This window comes from Lemur catta, chromosome 5 (assembly GCF_020740605.2).
Source record: "Lemur catta isolate mLemCat1 chromosome 5, mLemCat1.pri, whole genome shotgun sequence".
Lineage (NCBI taxonomy): Eukaryota > Metazoa > Chordata > Mammalia > Primates > Lemuridae > Lemur > Lemur catta.
Genome location: NC_059132.1, coordinates 25,044,939 through 25,064,833, shown reverse-complemented (window position 1 = coordinate 25,064,833; position 19,895 = coordinate 25,044,939). Strand labels below are relative to the sequence as shown.

At 44.6% G+C, this 19,895-nt stretch overlaps 1 protein-coding gene across 2 annotated transcripts in view; it reads right to left on the bottom strand.

Annotated features, from left to right (window-relative positions):
- ADAM19 (ADAM metallopeptidase domain 19) overlaps window positions 1-19,895 on the bottom strand; it is an 82,811-nt gene that overhangs the window by 51,363 nt on the left and 11,553 nt on the right. Inside the window, exon 1 of one of the 2 annotated variants that reach the window (XM_045551277.1) lies at window positions 13,662-13,727. The exons of the other annotated variant lie outside the window; for it this stretch is intronic. The gene's annotated coding sequence lies outside the window, so the exon portion shown is untranslated. Of the gene's footprint in view, window positions 1-13,661; window positions 13,728-19,895 lie in introns of those variants that run through there. 2 annotated transcript variants of the gene reach the window in all.

Sequence of the window (19,895 nt, the reverse complement as noted above, 5' to 3'; positions counted from 1 at the left end):
TTTATGTCTTGTCACAGACCCCTTGAAGTAGAGGTTAAGAATCCCTCATCAAAGTCCAGGCAACACCAAACAAGGTTCCTAGAATTTCTCTAGGAAAGAAGAATTTCTCTAAGAAAAGTAAAAGAGCCAAATGGATGTTTCAACTAGTTCAGCCACATGAAAAGCAGATTTGATCTATAGAAACTCAAGATCAAGGTACAAAAACGTTTATAATGAAAAACCATTAGAAATTGGAGTCTGACAAAAAAAAAAAAGAATGATGTGGATCTATATGTGGTAATATGGAAAGATGTCTAAAATGGAGTTAGATAGGAACAGTAAATTTCAGAAAAGTATGTATCTTAAAAGTCTATTTTAATGAAAAACTAATAATTGTACACACTAGTAAGTGCATTGAAAACAGGTAGAGACACAAAGGCCTGTTGTTGATGCTGATTATGTCAGGGGACTGCAGATGATATTCACCATATAAGTTACACATTTCTGAAACTGGATGACTTTCAAGTCCATTATCAGATATGTATTTTGAAAACTGAAAGCCAAAGTTAAAATTGCCTTTATAAAGAAGAAAACGTAGGCTGAGGCCAGCACAGAAAGCCAAACAAATCTGTAGGGACAACTGGTTTTGAAAGAAGTGGGACTTCCCAGCAAGAGAGGGTCGTCACAGAGGGTCTCTAGAGTCACCCTAGAGTCACTTCCAGCTGTATGTTCTAGAACTCCTGAATCTCCGATGTCCCTCCTCCCCCAGCATGCAGTCAGAAGGTTAAGTGCCACGAGAATGATCTCTTGTATTATGTCAAGGCCTTCAACATGCAGCCCTGGACAAGCAGAAAAGAAACCCAACAGGGAAATGTAAAAATAAAGCAAAGCTTGCATAGAAAAACTCTCATTCACATGGAAACTTTGGGTCAGCAGCTAACTTCCCAGAATCTGTCTCTCTCTCTCTCTCTCTCCTTAGCTGGTCATAGCTGTGAGATAACTGGCCAGGGGTTCAAGGGAAGAGTGTGTGGGAGATAAACTGTAAGCCCCACGGGGGCAGAGGCCAAGCAGTTTTGCTCGCTGGTATATATCAGTGCTTAACATTTGTTCGATGAAAGGATTACTTAACTAATGAATGAATGAATGAATGGGTAGTTCAGTGACTGGGAGCTTAGAGCAAGGTCTGGAGTCTGGAAGACTGAGGTTTTGATTCCAGCTCTGATATTTACTCTCTCTATGGCCATGAGTAAGTTACTTTACCTCTCCAAACCTTTGTTTCCTCTTGCACAAAAAATGAGGATAATATACCCACTGACTTGATGGAGCTGTCACGAGAATCAAATGACATAATAATGCATGCAAGAGGCTTAACACCATGCCTGGCACAGAGCGGAGCTCAGTACAAGTTAGTGATTATCATTACCGCTTTCAACGGGGATTATGATGAAAGAACCCAGAAAAACTCGTGGAATTTCTCGAGTTTTCTCTAATTCTCCCCAGCCATTAACTGTCCAGGACATCACTGGAGAGAGGTGGTAAAAAGCAATTTGCTCGTTCCTGCCAGCCCATTTCCTGGCCTGCCTTCCCAGGCTGCATAATGCCCGGCTGGTCAGGGGTTCAGAGTTTAATGGTCCCTCCCAGGTGCCCGTGGGGTGATGTGAATTTTCTCTCAGGAAATTTTCTCTCTACCAGGAAATTTACCATTTCCTGGTAAATACATTCTCAGCCTCTTCTGAGTCTTAGCAGGGGGGAAAAAATCATTCACGCAGTGCCGTTAAGATGCTGCAAAGACAGCAATCCCAACTGAGCCTTAGAGGTGTCACATCCCTGCCAGTCCTCCGCCACAGGTCCTCCGAAGATAAGAATTTTTCTGCAGCTTCTTATTCTAAGGATCTGCCCTGAGGACTCTCGGAGCCTCAGCACTGAAAGGGACCCTAGAAATTACACAGCCAAACCCACTAGACCGTGGGTGGGGACCGCGGTTGTTTTTCAAGCCTTCTCCCCAGCTACCGGCACCTGGCAGGCAGGCAGCACATGTGTATTCTGTGAAAAAGCGAATGAGTGAATAGATGCACGAACGAATGAATGAACCTCCTACCTAGCGTAGGAATCTGCCAGATGGCCTTTCAACACTGGACACCTCAGGGACAGAGAGCTCCTGAGACGGCCCACTCCATTTCTGACCACATACAGTGGTTAAAGTTCTTACATTGAATTAAAAACCAATTCTCTGTCCCCTGGCACCCACGGCCTACATTCTGGGTTTTGAATCCACACAGAACAATCTGCTTCCTCTTCCACCTGCCCACCCTTTCCGAACCAACAGCATCAGCATCACCTAGAAACTACTTAAAAAACGCAACCCGTCGGGCCCCACCCTAGACTTGCTTAGTCAGATAGAAACTCTAAAGTTGGGGCCCCCACCTGTTTTAACCACTCTCCAACTGCCTCAAGCTAGGCCATGCATGCCCACCTGCAGAGGTGCTGCTGTCCCCTCAGAGAGGAGGCCATATGGCCACCCGGTCCCCAGCTGTCCCTTCTCAACCACATCTTGTTCTCATCTCCTCCCCCACAAGGGGCTGGCTCAGCACATCGGCAGGAAGCCGTCTCTCACCATGGGATTGCATTCGGATTTTCAGGAAATGAGTTGCGAGTGATGCATCCAGGAAGAGAGAAGGACTATCCAAGATTTCCCATCCTGCCCCCTCCTTTTTCTAGCTTTGACAGCAAAGCAATTTCTGTTGTAACCTACTGCCTTCCACCCTGTCCGCTGTGCCCAGGAGCCCACAGGCAGGCAGAGAGCAGCAAGATGCTCCCAGAAGCATCGTGACAATCAGTGGCAGCCAGCACCGCACTGCTGACGTTGGGCAAAACACAGGTCGCTCAGACCCCCAAGTTCTTGAGCAAAACCTGCATCTGAAGAATCCCACCTAAGAAAATAAGCTTCCCCTAAATACTGGACACAAAACACCAGGTCACTCTCCAGGAAGAAGAACAGAAGCCTGTTTGCACAAGCAGCCAGGCCCCCAAAGCACCCTGCATTCCGAAAACAGCTCTGACCCATCTTTCTAAGGCTCGGAGCCTTCAAACCCAGGACAACTAACTACTGTAAGCACTGTTATATTTATCCTCAGACAGATTTCAAATGCCTCTCTTAAACTCCCTCTCCAGAGAGAGGAGCAGCAATGCTAATGTAAATTTGCAAAACATCTTCTGGGAGCTCAACCCTTCTTCCTCCTGCTTCAGATAAGCAAAACCACAAAGACAAAGTGAAAACAATTTCCAAACTACCTTGAAAAACAACCTACACAGACAGGTCAGCGTAAGCAAGCCTCATGCCACTCATTTCAGTGGCTATTCTTACTGACGCCTCCTTTCCCAGGTCTTGCTGCCTCTAGTTCTTCCAAGAGTACCTGGGCATTTATACCCTGATGATGCTTGGGGAGGTACAGGCTTGCTGCTCCTCTTTTATTTCACTTGGAGGGTCTTCACCCTGCCTGTGTTAGAGATAACGTCACTCTTAATGTCATCATAGGGGACTTAGCCCAGGAACTGCACAACACCCAGAAAATCTATGAAAAAATATAAAATCCCAGGCCCCCATCCCAGCCCAACTAAGAAGTACATTCTCCAGAGAAGAACTAAAAAAAAACAAAAAATCCGTATTTTTAATAGTTTTTCCAGGTGATACTTTTTCAGTCTCTGGGAATTTCTACATTTGATCAACTTTAACATTTTATATTCTTTTTCCCATTTCTAGCCCTCTAATCACCCTCCAAATATAAATATGTTGATACCAGCACAGCATGGAGGGAAAGTCTGGGCTCAGAATACTTTGGTTTGAGTACCAGCTGCACCAGGCAACTGTCCTTCCAAACCCCGGAAATAAGGCAAAAGATGACTGTGGTTCCTTTCAATGTCACACAAAAGCAGTGTCAGGCCTTAGACTCAAAGAGGCCTGTCTAGGGTTCTCCGGACTCCACGGGAGGAAGGCAGCTTTGAAAGACTTACTACTTACAATTAATTAGGGCACTCTTGTACCACTCGTAAAATCAGATGTTAACTTGTAAACACTGAATAAGATACAAGAGAAATGCAAATACTTCCATGTAGCAGAAAGGATAACCCCAAAGGCTTTGGTTTTATTGCCTCTAGGATATCACCAAGTTTTGTATGTAATTTAGCAATCTTATCTCAGCATTCCTTTTTTCACTGTTAAATACACACACACCCTTAGTTTCCCTTATCCAATTTTAAACCAGTTTTACCATCTTGCTGGTTCCCCCATTAAGTAGGTAAATAAACCTTCCGTAAGCGCTCACAATGTATTTGTAAGGAAGTGTTTTCACTTGAGCCACCTAAACCCCCTCCATTTCCTAGACTGCAAAACAGGCAAGAGTCATAATGACCACCTCACGGCAATGTTGAGAGGCTCAAATAAGAAAATATGTTGAAATTCCAGCTCTGACAACTTACAAGTTGTGTGACTTTGGGCAAGTCAATAACCTCTCTGTGCCTGGGTTTTCTCGTCTATAAAACAGAGAGAATGATAGAATCGACTTCGTGGGACTGCTATGAGATGTTAGTGGCACATCAAGCAAGACTGTGTAACTTTGTTAGACAAAATGAACACATGTGGAAGAATTCTTTGTAAAGTAGAAAGTGTTTGCGTTCTACAAATGTCATTGTCATTTTCTCCAGCACTAGCTATGAACACATGTGGCAAAATCTTGATAACTGTCAAATCTAGATAATGGGTTCATAATACTAGTCTCTCTTTTCTTGGGTATGTTTGTACATTTTGATATTAATATTTTTTTAACTAGCTAAGTGATATGGTGCACATCACAAACTACTCAGCCTCAGTTTCTGTTTCTATCAAATGGAAATGGTGAGGCCCAGGACAGGCAGGCACTGGGAAGTGTCTTTGAAAAGAAGAGAGTGCTATTTTAATGTAATGGCCTATGCCAGTCCATATTTGGGTCAAAAAAACAAAATTCAGCAAGTATTGGGTTTTTTTTTTTCTTTTGTTTTGGAAGATGGTGAAAGAAAAGGGGAGGAGAGACAGCTAGAGCTGTTTCAGGACTGAGATTTCCAAATCATGCTCATTCCACCTCTGACTCCAAAGGAATGGAAACAAACCAACATGCCAAAGCCATGGCCCCAAAGCCAAATAAGGGATTGATCAGTCTAGGGGCCCACAAGCAGAGGCATTCCTTTTCCAGGGAAAAAGGACAAGGCCAAGAAAAGGGAAACTTTAAAGGCTGTTCCTATAATAAAGGACTCCTACCCCAAGAACTCACTTACACAAACATAATTGTTGCTGGAGGACCAGCTTTGGAAGCAACACTACGAAAGCAAGATGGCGCCACCCACAAGTCTGGCAAAAAGCCAAAGCTACTGGGTATGTTTTCTTTAACCTCATATGAAGGAAGTTTCCAAACAATGCATTAAATCAACACTCCTTTTCACCAACTGCTTCCCATGACGTCTTCTCCCAGTGCCCACAAGACCTGGCACCCTTCCTACCAGCTCCTCGTCCTGTGTCTTGCTTTTATATCATATACCAAAGGATGTTTGGATAAGCACCATGTGCTCCTTTGGCCATTAGGGTCTTTATTTAATCTTCTTGCCTCCCTCTTGGCTGCCTCTATACTACGAGGATGAGTGACCTCTCTGTACAAACAGGGCAGACTTCTTGGACTCAGGTAGCTTAACTGGCAGGGATCTGAGAGGGTCACCCTGTGACTCCCCTAAGAATTGCTCACAGGTTTGCTCCACAGCATCCTGAATAGCCCATTATGGATGTTTATTGGAACTGGACAAGAACAGTTCAGAGAAATGGGGAGCTATTGTTTAGTATTTCTGAGAAACATTTTACAGCAAAAATATTGCCTGACAACACCCTCTTTAGCAACCGCCGGTTTTTGGTAAATAACCAGTGTTCATCAGATTAGCTGATACCACAGATAACCTGAAGGGAAGGGCCAGGGCTAGGGGTAGGAGGAAACAGTCACATTACAAAATAAACTGTGTGGATGAGACACAGGACAAGGGAAGAAAAGGGCCCTCTGAGATCACCGGACCTGTGAGACTATGCTTAGAAAGAAGGGAATAGGTGGACCAGCCCCTAAAACACAAACAACCAACCAACCATAAAACAGGCAGATGAAGACCACAAACCAACTTGCTAAATGTAGGTGCTGAGTCCCTTTTAGCCTCTGATTAAATAAATATCCCAGGAACTTTTATAAATTGTGCTCAATGTTTCCTGGCATCCTAAAGCACAGATCAATTCAAAGCACAAGTCAAGAATGTCTGAACTCAGATCACAGTGGACACCTGTTGTCCCAGCCTGCCCAGCATCCCTGCCACCTTCTTGGGATGACAGCAGAGTAATGTGCATGTAAAGAAATACTCTCCGCTCGTTGCATGGCTCACCCGGGCACCTGGAGTCAGCCAAGGTCCCTGCCCTTAGCTGGCCAAATGACTGGCATGACAAGCCTGGACAGTCAGATCTCATCTTGGCATTTCTAGATGAGTGACACCAGTGTGGAAACGGCTGGGGCTGAGTCACCCCTGTAGTAGCACCTGAAAGGACTATTAATTCCTGGATCCCAACCTTTTAAAACCCTAATTCTTCAATTTTTTCCTCATTCTATATGCTGCCTCATATCCTTTCCAAATTTTTTTTTTCTTTTTTTGCGGTGAGGCAGGGGTCAGTGTGTAAATTGCAAAGCCCACTACAACTAAGCAATCTTTATATACCACCTTCTCTGCCCAACGTGGTCCCTCACTTGGGCAGATGAAGAGTTTGAAAGAGAGCAAAAGCAACTTAGCCAGCATCACATAGTTATATTTTGTTTCTAAACCTATCATCTCAGTAACTAGTGAAAGCTAAATGTCAGCAGTAGATAATCCAAGAGTTGGGCCAGCCAGACACTCCCAGAAGGCAGAAAGGAAGGATGTTCGGGCAATCTCATCAATAATTGCTTATTAAGCAGCATAATACGGTACAAACTGCAGGGCACATGGCACCGGGAAGCTGGCACGCCTCATGTGCAGGGATGGAGGTACAGCAGCCAATGAGGTAGGCCTGGGTTTCCTGCCCTCCTCCTGGCACCTGCAGCTCCCACCATGAAGGTTAGAGGAGGTCATCCGTGACAGAACTTGGCAAACACCGACGGGCCACACAGAGGGCAGGTGTCACTGCCTGGTCCCCAGAAGGCAAGCCACTGTTTCACAGCTCATCTTCCTTCCTTCCTTCCTAGAACAGCTGCAAACCAGAGTGGTAACCAATTCCCAGTTTCCCCTACCAAGCTGCCTACGCAGGTGTAGAGGAGAGGCTTGCATGTGCACACATGTGTGCATGCGTGTGCATGTGTTTGTGTGTGTGTTGAGGGCAAAGAGCAAGGCCAGCCTAGGGATTGAGAACTAAAGATACTCACTCAACATTGCTACCTCCTTTTCCACGGTGATGTTCCTATCGCCACATACCTGACAGGTCCGTGTGGCACTTGCATTCTTACCCAAGCCCCAAGTCCAGCATCAGTGAGTCGGGAGATAAACAGCTTCCTGAACACAAGGAGCCTGACATCCCCCTCCCAACACTTAGATCACCCCTTTCTGTAGCACTCCAACTTCCCTCCGGAGGAATCCCTTTCCATGACTCGCCCTTCCCCAGAAGGGGGGCCTCGGGGACAGACATCATGCTTGGTATAAAGCAGCCATTATAGCCCCTTGGCCCATCTGGACCTCTCTCCGGGGAGACTGATGCAAGAGCAGAATGTGGAGGCTGCCAGTTTTCTGCAAACCCAAAACCTCAGGGGGAAGGAGGAGAAAAGGGGGATACATGGGAGCTATGGAAGAGGCTGGAAAAGAGCCGTAAGCGCAGAAGCCATAAAGACCCCGTTTCTCCTTCCACTGGCCCAGCTCCACCCACTCAATGATATCATTGTTCTCAACAACAGCCAGTTTGAGAATCCCAGAGAGGCCTTAGCTGCTGGAATGGGCAGAAGTCTCACCAGTTCCTAGGAGATCAAGTGCTTGGAATGTTAGATAAGGAGGGAAGACAGAGATAACAGGGGAGGACAGATTTTGCTTCTGCTAGGCCCGCCAGGCCTACGGAAACAGTACAGGAGGACAGGACACTGCTTTTCACATTAGATTTTATCAGCGGATCCCCTGCAAAGTTGGTGACTAGGGATTATTACTCTCATCTAATGAGAAAACTAAGGATCTGAAAACAGCAGTGGCTTATCCGAGGTCCCATCACAAGCTAAGGACAAACCCCAAGGACTGGCACCACCAGTGCTATGGTTTGAAGGTGTCCCCCAAGAAGCACGTGTTGAAAACTTAATCCCCAGTGCAACAGTGTGGGGAGGTAGGGCCTGATGGGAGGTGTTTGGGTTTTGAGGGCTCTACCCTCATGAACGGACTTAACGCTGATGATAAAAAGGCTTGAATGGCCAGACACAGTGGCTCACGTCTGTAATCCGAACACTCTGGGAGGCCGAGGCAGGAGGATTGCTTGAGGCCAGGAGTTCCAGACCAGCCTGAGCAAGAGCGAGACCCCATCTCTACAAAAAATAGAAAACTTAGCTGGGCATGGTGGCACACGCCACCTACTTGGGAGGCTGAGGCAGGAGGATCGCTGGAGCCCGGGAGTTTGAGGTTGCAGTGAGCTATGATGATGCCATTGCACTCTAGCCTGGGGGACAGAGTGAGACCCTGTCTCAAAAAATAAATAAATAAATAAATAAATAAATAAGGCTTGAAGCTGCGGGTTTTCGCTCTTGCTTTCTTCTGCCCTCCCGCCTGCCACCGTAGGATGATGCTAGCACCGTACTGGATTTCCCAGGCTCCAGAACTGTGAGAAATAAATTTATTTTCCTAAATTACCCAATCTCTGGAGTTGTTATAGCAGCACAGAATGGACTAAGATGCCATCGTGCTGCTTATTTAAGTGAGGAATCCTGGACTGGCTCTTGAATCCATTCAGTCCCTCAGCCCATGTTCAAACCACTTCCCAGTCTCCATGATTCCACCCTATAAATATCTCTGGAATCCATCCTCTCCAGATTAGCTACTTCTTCCCTACATTAGTCCTTCTAAAATGCATTTTGGATGCTGTCACTACGTGGCTCTTAAAGTATTCATCTGCTTCCCATTGCCCTCGAGATAAAAGCCCAAGCTTTTTAAGGCACCTGTTACAAGGCCTCTTGAGGACTCACCCCTGCCCACCTCGCCAACCTCTTCTCTCATTTTCTTTTGCCACTCTGTTCTAACCATGGAGAATTTTTCATCTTCAATGTTACTCCTGTCTTTGGGCTTTGTTCCTGCTACTGTGTAAGCCAACTCTACCACACCCTCCACCACCACCACACTCTTCCTTCCTTCACGTCCCCCAGAAGTCTTCCTGAACCCCCAACCCCCCTTCCCCAAGCTCCTGCAGGACCCTCCACTTCCTCCATCCTAGCACACCCCATGTTGAACTGTAATTGGTTAATTATCTGCCTTCTCCGCTAAGCTCTAAGCCCCACGATGGCAGAGACTGTGTTTTGTTTGCCACTGCTTCTCCCAGGAACACCCAGCACCTATCGCAGGGCCTGCCACACAGTTGGCACTCACAGTATTTGTTGAATGAAGGAAGAGAAAAAAAGAAAAAGTTAAGAATCCTCCATGAGTGTTCCAGAGTTCAAGCCCAGGACACTGGAGACTCTTGTCTGAAAAGCCAGGGATTCTCTGACCCAATACTTGCCCCCAGTTGAGTTTGAGGAAGACCTATAACTTGCCCCAGGGTGCCCAAAAGCCTATTCATGTAGTATTCAATGGGTCAGCCAAAGGTCTGTGTATGTCACTGACTTCTAAACAGAGAAAATAAAGCTTACTTTCTTAAATCAAAATATCCCCTGGGTGAAATGTAAATGAAGTTTCATTTTCTGGATAGAATCAGTCCAGAGGCCTCCTTGTCAGCCTCCTCCTCTCATAGATGCCTCCCCAGGATAGTCATGCTCCACTGCCCAGGCACGAAGGCTGGGGAGTAGGAAACAGCCTCCAATTTCAAGAGATCCTGGAAGAAGAGCTTAATCTGATCACATCCTTGGAGCTGGGAGAAAAGAGAGGGTGGGAAGGTAGGATCCACATGTATATCCCCCCACATCCCACCACCAGCCCTGCTTCTCAGGAGACTCCCCCACCTTGCCAAGTTGTGAAGAAGCCATCTCTGCCTGTGCTCAGCCCTTTGCCACCCATGGGTTCCACCCACCAGGTACACCTCCATCCACCCAGCTCCGCCCAAATTTCTCTTCAGTAGGGAGGGGTGAGGGGAAAAGCTGCTTCTCATCCAAGCTATAGAAGTAGAGCCTTGCTTTCAAGTGTACTTTAGGCCGGGCACGGTGGCTCATGCCTGTAATCCTAGCACTCTGGGAGGCCGAGGTGGAAGGATCTCTTCAGGTCAGGAGTTCAAGACCAGACTGAACAAGGGCAAGACCCCATCTCTACTAAAAATAGAAAATATTAGCCAGGCATGGTGGTGCATGCCTATAGTCCCAGCTACTTGGGAAGCTGAGGCAGGAGGATCACTTGAGCTCAGGAGTTTGAGGCTGCTGTCAGCTATGATCATGCCACTGCACTCTAACTGGGGTCACAAGGCAAGAGTCTGTCTCAAAAATAAAATACATAAAAAATAAAATAAAATGCACTTTAAGCATCTTTCCTAGAAGTAACCCACCTACTTCCCTGACCATATGGTTTTATCTGAGGCAAGAGAAAACACAATTCAAAGTCAAAAAAGGAAAGATAAAAAAATTGAGCTCCACGCCACTGAAATCTTCTGGTAGCCCAGCTGTGGAAGGAAAAGCAACCCTTTCCCCAACCTCAACATGTCACTCTTCTGCATTCAAATGGTTTGGCTAGTTAGGAATACTGAATTCCTAAGAGATTATTAGCCCTACAGCTTGGGCTACCCTTGATCCAGACTAAATATTTATACACTGTTTTCTCAGTCTGAATTCCTTTCTCATTCTCCCACCCATCTCTTCTCCTCTCCTCATCAAAAGCCACCCCCCATTCTGCAAGACAGAGTTCCAAGTAACCCCCTTTAGGGAAGTTTCCCCTATGCCCAAGTCGCAAATGCCCTTTCCACTTTCCTTCTCAACACTTTACTTTTAACAATTTGTAATCTGTTCTCCATTATGCTGTTCGCATGTCATTTTCTCTCCCCTGGAGTATAATCTGCTAGAGGGCAAAGAAATCCTGTTGTCATCCCTACTCCGCACAGCACCTAGCAGACTTTACACAGAGGTGCTCAATCAATATCCTCCAAAAACAAACTTGTAGAATGGAGAAAAGTTAGCTCAGGCTTGAAAGGCAGGAGATCTATCCACCGATGAATGGATTGACAAAATAAGTTATATCCGTACAATGGAATACATATAGCAATAAAAAGAAATATGGATACGTGCTACCATGATAGGTAAACCTCAAACACATACTCTAAGTGAAAGATGCCAGTCACAAAAGACTACATATTGTATAATTCCATTCCTATGAAATATCCAGAATAGGCAAATCTAGAGACAGCAGATTAGCAGTTTCGAGGGACTGATGGAGGGTGGCAGAGAATGGGGAATGACTGATTGTATTCGTTTTCTAGGACTGCCTTAACAAAATGTCACAAAGTAAGTGACTTAAGAAACAGAAGTTTATTATCACACAGCTCTGGAGGCTAAAACTCCAAGATCAAGGTGTCAGCAGGATCATGCTCTCACTGAAAGTGCAAGGAAGGGTGTATCTCAGGCCTCTCTCCTAGCTTCTGAGTTCCTTGGCTTATGGCCGCATCTCTAATCTTCACATAGCATTCTCCCCACGCATGTGTCTGTGTCCAAATCTCCCCTTTCTATAAGCACATCAGTCATATTGGAGTAGGGGCCAGCCATCCTCCAGTATGACCTCATCTTAACTAGTTACATCCACAACAACTCAATTTCCAAATAAGGTCACTCTGAGGTACTGTGGATTAGGACTTCAGCATATGAATTTTGGGGGATGCAATTCAACCCCTAACACTGCTAATAGTTTCTTTTTGGAGTAATGGAAATGTTCTAAAATTAGATTACGGTGATGGTTGCACAACTCTGTAAATATACTAAAAAAACATCAAATTATATATTTCAAATGGGTGGTATGTAAATTATATCTCAGTAAAGCTGTTTGGGGGAAGAAAAAACAGAGAGCTTGGGTTTAAAGAGTTTGTCCAAGCTCAATAATCAGGCCATTGGTGAGAGCTTGTGAAAACAGGACCTCTCAACAAGGGGGTGGGATATAAACTTATAGAGAAGCCAAAGGCAATTTGCCTTTATAGATCCACATGTTACATGCAAATTACCTTTGACTCAGGGATTTAGATCTAGGAGGTGACCCTATGGAAGGACCTTTGAAAGGAGGCAGCTTTCAAAGAATACAAATGTATTCAATCCAGTGGTATTTGTAGAAGCAAAAAAAGAAAAAGAAAAAACAAGAAAAAATAGAAACAACCTAAATATCTACCAATATGGGGTGTTTAATCATGGTATTTTGATTATTGTTGAATCTGAATGATGAGTATAAGGGTATTCATTATATTATTCTCTTTACTCTGTGCATTTGACAACTTTTCATTATAAAAAAAATTTTAAGAGTTAATTATTCACATAAAATGTAATATCACATAGCCATTAAAAACAGTATGGTAAATATACATGGAAACATATTCATGCTCTGCTACTCAGCAGACAAAGGCACAGTGGGACAGCCTTTGGGGAGGTATCTGTGGAGCAGGAGTTACAATCTGGCAAAATTTAAAAACATTTTAAATAGATATGCCCTATGACTTTGCAACTCTAGTTCTAGGTATTAATCCTACAGAAATACTTGCAAATGTGTTTAAAGATTATGTGAAAGCCTATAGTGCAGCATTATTTGCAATAACAAGAAATCAGAAACCTAAATGTCCATTAATAGGGAAATTAATCAGTTTTGGTCCTCCATTCAATGAAATCCTATGTCATCATTAAAAAGAATAAAATAGGTTTATGAGTGTGCTCATGTGGAAAGATACTGAAGACAAACAATAAAAAAGCAAAATACAGATGAGTATACAAAGTATGATCCCCAGCCTGAGCAAGAGCAAGACCCCGTTTCTACTAAAAATAGAAAGAAATTATCCGGCCAACTAAAAATATATATAGAAAAAATTAGCCGGGCATGGTGGTGCAGGCCTGTAGTCCCAGCTACTCGGGAGGCTGAGGCAGGAGGATCACTTGAGCCCAGGAGTTTGAGGTTGTTGTGAGCTAGGCTGACGCCACAGCACTCACTCTAGCCCAGGCAACAAAGCGAGACTCTGTCTCAAAAAATATAAAAAAAAAACAACAAAAAAACAAAGTATGATCCCATTCATTTAAAAACTCCATCCCTGTAATTTTTTTCTAGAGTTTTATATTATGAAAAACATCAAACATTCCAAAAAGTTCTTGTGTAAATTTTTTTAAGGTTTTGATAATGTCCAGGCTAATATTGCCAAGTGAAAAAAAAAAAGTTATAAATATAAAACTGAGTGTACAGTATGACCCCATTTGAGTAAATATACATAAGGATAAAAAAACAGACATAAAATATTAAGTCCACGATAAGTGCTTACTCACTGGATGCGAGCTATTGTTGTTATCTTAAGGTAAACAGCCTGATGACAAAGGGATCCTCAAACTCAGGGCACTCCTGACTTCTTCCCTTGGCTCTGACTGGGGTCTGTCTAAGGCCAACAGGGCAGTTGACAGCTTCCTCCCATTCATTTCACCCCATGCTCTTGCCGAAGAGCTGCCAGGAGAAATAAGCTTGAGACAAAAGAAAACCATGGATATCCTTCCTGGCTGCATAGGCAGCCCTGGCTGTGGGTCCCTGGAAGGAGATAGAGCCGGAACCAGTGAACAAATCCTATCTCCTTATCGGCCAGTTCAGGGCCTCGCCAAGGGAGGGGCCGGGTACTGCCTCTGCAGTCGCAGAGAAGAGGTACAGCCTGGCCAACTGGAGAATGCTGGCTGCAAAGCTGTGTTCTGAGATACAGTCAGGTCAAACTGGGCATCGCTGGCGAGCAGAAGTGAATTTCCTCCCAGGGGCAATGGGTTTTAAGGTCAACTCCTCTTAATTACATTTGGAAACCAACTCAGGGGAATTCCCTCTTACTTCATTCTTAAATGTTTTTCCGACCCTGCAAAACACCAATAACAGTGGCTATTTATTGCGCTCTCACAGTGCACCAGGCGCTTTGTAAATCCGTTCAGAGCATTACGTTATTGCATTCACATAACATCCTATGAGGTGGCCACTGTTATGATCCCCACCGTGTGGATGAGGAAACTGAGACCTGCAAAGGTTAAGAAACTTGCCAAAACTTACACCCCCAGTGAGTGCAAAGAGCCAGGCTGTGGCTCCGCACCTGCCTGGATTACACCACTATGCTACACGGACATGCAAATTCTAATCAGCGCTGAGAAAAGGTAGGAGGAAAGAGAGAGAGCGTAGAATAATGGAGAAGTAATGCCGATGCCAACCAAAGAGGAGCTCAAAGCATACTGAGTTAGGACAAGGCATCCTAGAGACAATATAATGCCTGGGTTAAAAGCCTGGATTTGGGAGTCAAACAGATCTAGAGTCAGATCTTGGCTCTGTCCTTCCCACCCAAGTGACCTTGAGCAAGTCACACTGTTCCACACCTCGGGGTCCCCATCTGCCAAACAGGGATAATGTAGGTACCCACACCTCATACGGTAGTTGTGACAACTGAATTAGATGAACCACGTGCAGACTGCGGCAGAGTGCCTGTTACATAGACATCTTCTACATTTTAGCAATTACTACTATTGTTGTTATTAGTATCTGACCATCATTCCTAGCTATCCCCAGCCACAAGTTCCCTAAGGGCAGAATTAGCATCAGAGAGGAACATGACCTGGAATTTAGGAAATGTTCATAAGCAATAACCACACAGATTATTACTCAATATGTTTTTCTCTTGTCATTTTCACACTTGAAGAAAGCTGCAGAGGCCACATGTCTTGCCTTGCATCATCAAGTCACTTTAGAAAACATTTGTTCTTGATTTTGCATTAATAAAAGTAAGCACGTGTTGAAAACCTGCTTGCTATGGGCCAGACATCGTACTAAGCACATTTTAATACATTATCTCTAAACCTCACAACCCCCCCCACACACACACCCCCCTGTGTTTTTTTCCTGGGGCAATTGCATAATAAATAACCACAATGTGGCGGCTTAAAACAACAGAAATCTGTTTTTTCACAGCTCTGGAGGCCAGAAGAATAAAATCAGTATTTCTAGGTCAAAATCAAGGTGTCAGCAGGGCTGTACTCCCTCTGTTCCTGAGATTCTGTTTCTTGCCTCTTCCTTCTTCCAGTGGCTGGCTGCACCACTCCAATCTCTCCCTCTTGGTCACACTGCCTTCTCTTCTGCCTACAGTCAAATATCCCTCTGCCTCCCTCTTACACATATACTTGTGAATGCATTTAGGGTCCACCCAGATAATCCAAGACAATCTCCCCATCTCAAGACCCTTAACTTAAACACACCTGCAAACACTTGTTTTTGCCATATAAGGTAACAGGCACAGAAGGCGTTCCAGGAATTAGAATGTGGGTATCTTGCGAAGAGAGGATGTGCATTTTTCAGCCTAACATACCCTGCAATGTGGGTACAAAAGTCTCTATCTTCTATGCAGATAGTATTATGTAGAAAGAGGCAGGCAGACCTGAGTTTTACTTCTGCTTCTGCCTGATATTGAGTCAATTTCTCAAACTCCTCATGCTTGAGTTTTCTCGTTTATAAAATATGGACAATAATAATATCTTTTTCAAAAAGTTGCCATGAGGATTAAATAAGACATTGTGCGAGGTGTCTTTGCCCAGGCACTAGCTGTCAGTAAATGCTCACTAGTCAGTGTTATTATGGATAGAACACAGATGAAGAAGTAGAACGTGGAAGGCAAGGCAAGGGACTTGCCAAAGACCACCCAACCAAGAAGTGTCAGCACCTGGAATCGAATCTGAGTCTCGGGCACCAAAGTCCAAATCTGCTCCACTCTATGGAGTTAGGATGTTTGGGACTTGTGTGCTCATGGCCTTCAGAATCAACACATCTAGGCTACTTCAATTTTGAATATCTCTGATACTTACTTCAGGCAGCTGTAGAGCTGTACCCCTTCAGTTTTAGTTATTTTCCTTTTTTTCTTTGATACTGGGGACACACTTGTGGACAAACCGCATCCCTTCAGGTCACCATTCTTAATTACTGAGACCAAGCTTCAGCAATGGACCCTGAGAAAGTGATATCATGTTTCCAGCAATTTAGAAATAATGATGTCTTAGTCCATTCAGGATGCTATAACAAAACAACATAAACTGGGTTCCTTATAAACAATAAATTTACCTCTCACAGTTCTAGAGGCTGGGAAGTTCAAGGTCAAGGTGTAGGTAGATTTGGTGTCCAATGAGGGCCCACTCTGGCTCATAGATGATACCTTTTAGCTGTGTCTTCACCTAGTGGAAGGGGTGAGCTAGCTCTCTGAGGTCTCTTTTATAAGGCTACTAATCCTATTCATGAAGCCAGAGCTCTCATGACCTAATCACCCCCCAGAGGCCCCACCTCCTAATACCATCACCTTGGGAGCTAAGATTCCAACACAACAAATTTAGGAGGGACATAAACATTCAGTCCGTTGCAAATGGAGACCATACTTATATAATACTCACAGCTTAGTGAGCATTTACTGAGAGCCAGCCAGGGGTGGGGTTGAGCATTTGGCTTATAAAAAGATCCTATCAGACTGGTTGGCAATCCATTTGTTCCGCAACTCCAGGGATTTTGGACAACATGGGAATTGTGAATGAAATCAATCACAGTCTACAAAGCTACAATTGAAAACTACATCTCAAACAGGACTACCAGGTTTCTCCGGGGCAGGGTGCCTAGCACAGAGCTTGGAATTTGCTTGAGCATTCACTGCCTTCAGAGTCAACACAGCAGGGTTAAATCAGTTCCTGATCCTTCCAAAGGAATGTCTGAAGAAAATCTCAGACACACACAGGCAGCTCTCTTCAAATTCTGGTGACCCCACCCATCCATCCAACTGTTTCTCCAGCCTCGGTCTTCCTGGGTTATACAATCTCAGCTGTGGGGAATGGGGAGCCCAGCTGCATGCAGAGTTTGGAAAAACATTTTTAATACTTTAGATCTGCCAAATACTTGGTTAAAGAATGACAGCCTTTAATTTCTTGAGCCATGTGTATTTTAAGTGAAATGTAATCCATATGTCTGTGACTCATTTAAATGCAACTCAGTGAAGCATTGGGATACTGTCTAAGCCTTTCTAAGCTGTTCTTTGATCCAGGAAATTGAATTTTGCCAACAACAAATGAAGCTCCTGACAAGAGAGGGTCAAAAAGAGCTGTCCTCTATACTAGGTAAGATGTTAAAGCCTACTTTTGACCCAAGAGGAAGCTGGGAGGGTAGAGGCAGGGGGAGAGTGCCACAACCCACGTGGTATCCAGGGGTCTGTTCTGGATCAGCTACACATTTTTACCAGGTTTCCTTGGAAAAGGAGTGTAAGAATAAGAGGTGGCAACTAATCTGTCCTGTGTGTTGCTGAAAAACTCCTTTCCTGCCTGTTAATTCTTCCCTTCTCAGTTCCTCCAGCATTTTACAATCCAAATAGGGTTGAGAGTGGGGAGGAGAAAATTAGGGAGCTACATCACTCCATTAGCAGTGAATGACTGTAAATTTTCCAGGTTGTAGCTTGATTTCCAGGACAACAAAAGCAGTCTCTGTCCCTAAGGTGTGTCTGAAGGACTGATAAGAAGTTAGAGATAAAGGCCAGGCAGTGGCTCACGCCTGTAATCCTAGCACTCTGGGAGGCCGAGGCGGGCAGGCGGATTGTTTGAGCTCAGGAGTTCGAGACCAGCCTGAGCAAGAGGGAGACATCATCTCTACTAAAAAAATAGAAAGAAATTATATGGACAGCTAAAATATATATAGAAAAATTAGCCGGGCATGGTGGCACATGCCTGTAGTCCCAGCTACTTGGGAGGCTGAGGCAGAAGGATCGCTTGAGCCCAGGAGTCTGAGGTTGCTGTGAGCTAGGCTGACGCCACGGCACTCTAGCCTGGGCAACAGAGGAGACTCTGTCTCAAAAAAAAAAAAAAGAAGTTAGAGATATGAAGAGAGATTAAAGTCAGAAGTAATGGTGGGTAGTATTAATAGAATCAGCATACCTCTCAATGCTCAAAATCTGCCTTGACAATTACTGTTCCCTAGGAGGTCTGGATAGATAGACACACAGAAGAAAACAAATACCTGTTCTTATTAGCTAGACTTGTGCAAACAGTGTCTCTCTTTAGCTAACTGGGCTGGAGCACAATGACTAGGGTGAGACCAAAGGACATCTCTCACTTCCTCAGCCAAAACTAAATCTTATCATCATTTGGACTCAAGGAATGTCAGTGTACTGACAAGATGAGAGTCCCAGAATGTGCCTAAGAGACCAGCAGACAGAAGTATATGGCCAAAGAGCCTCTGGGCAAAGTGCCCACTAGCCAAGCTGCTCATTTGCTTTTGAACGTGCCCTTGTGACACAGTGAGCCTGCCAACCAGCAGTGTGGCCCGCTGAGCATCCTGGAAGCCAGCTGAACAGTCCGGCGTGCCCTCCTCCTGGGAGAATGTCCAGAAAGGATAGGGGAGAGAGCCAGGGCACACACCACCCTAGAGATGTTCATTCTCCCTGGATGCCTACAGTGAAGGAGGATTCCATTTGGTTCCAGCAAACAAGTTTTATCAAATATGGTTCCCGGGTGGGTGAGACAGTCCTCAGAACACAGAGGAAATGACATGGAGAAAAAATATTATGGATTTATGCCTCAAATTTGTAGGCTGTGGAAATAGCAGCCTATAATTTCTGCCCTATAATTTCCCTTCTTGTGTTTTCTTTTGCCTGAACTGGTGTAGTTCATTCTCAACCTCAAGGTCCCATGGTTCTGGGCACCACTGCTCTTTATCCCACTGCGAACTGTTCCCAGGGACATTGCCACAACTGAAGCAAACTCCCTGAGGCAGGGACTTCTCTTCCATTTTTCTACTTACACTGTGTCCTTTAAATAGGTAGTATAGGAAAAGCCCTTAGCGCCCAACGGGGACAAAATCCCCACTTTACAGATGAGAAAGCTGAGGCTCAGGAGAGCCAACCGGCTTGCTGAGCAATTCCACGTGGTCTTTCTCTGACACTGCCCCAATCACAGGAAAGTTTCTCCAAACAACAGCTATGTACCAACCTTTGCAAACTGTGTGTATATGTGTATATAAATATTACACAATGTTAGTATATACTTAATTAGAGCAGAGGACTATCTTCATGACATCCACTTGAGTCTAAAAAAACAAGTTCTGGAACAGTATGTCTGGTATAATCTCATTTCTGCTCCTCCCTCCCCAGCAAAAGTCGCAGTCTGTGTGTTCACTTCCGTGTGATGTGCCTGTGTGTGCTTGTGATCGACGTGCGTGTTCTTGCAAGCAGAGAAAAGGTCCAGGGTATGCCCACCAACTAGTAAACAGTGGGCAGGGGGGACTTTCATCCTTTTATTTATTTGGTATTGCCACATGTTTTACAATGTGCCTGCATTGCCTCTGCAATTTGAAAACAATGAGCAAGACATAATAATAGCTGCCATTGACTGAGCATGGAATACAAGCCAGGCTCTATGTGAAACTCTTTGCATACGCTATTTCATTTCATCCTCCCTGTGGCTCAACGACGTGGGACTATGATTACACTCCTGGGGAAACTGAGGCTTAAAGAAGATACAGAGCTAGTGAAG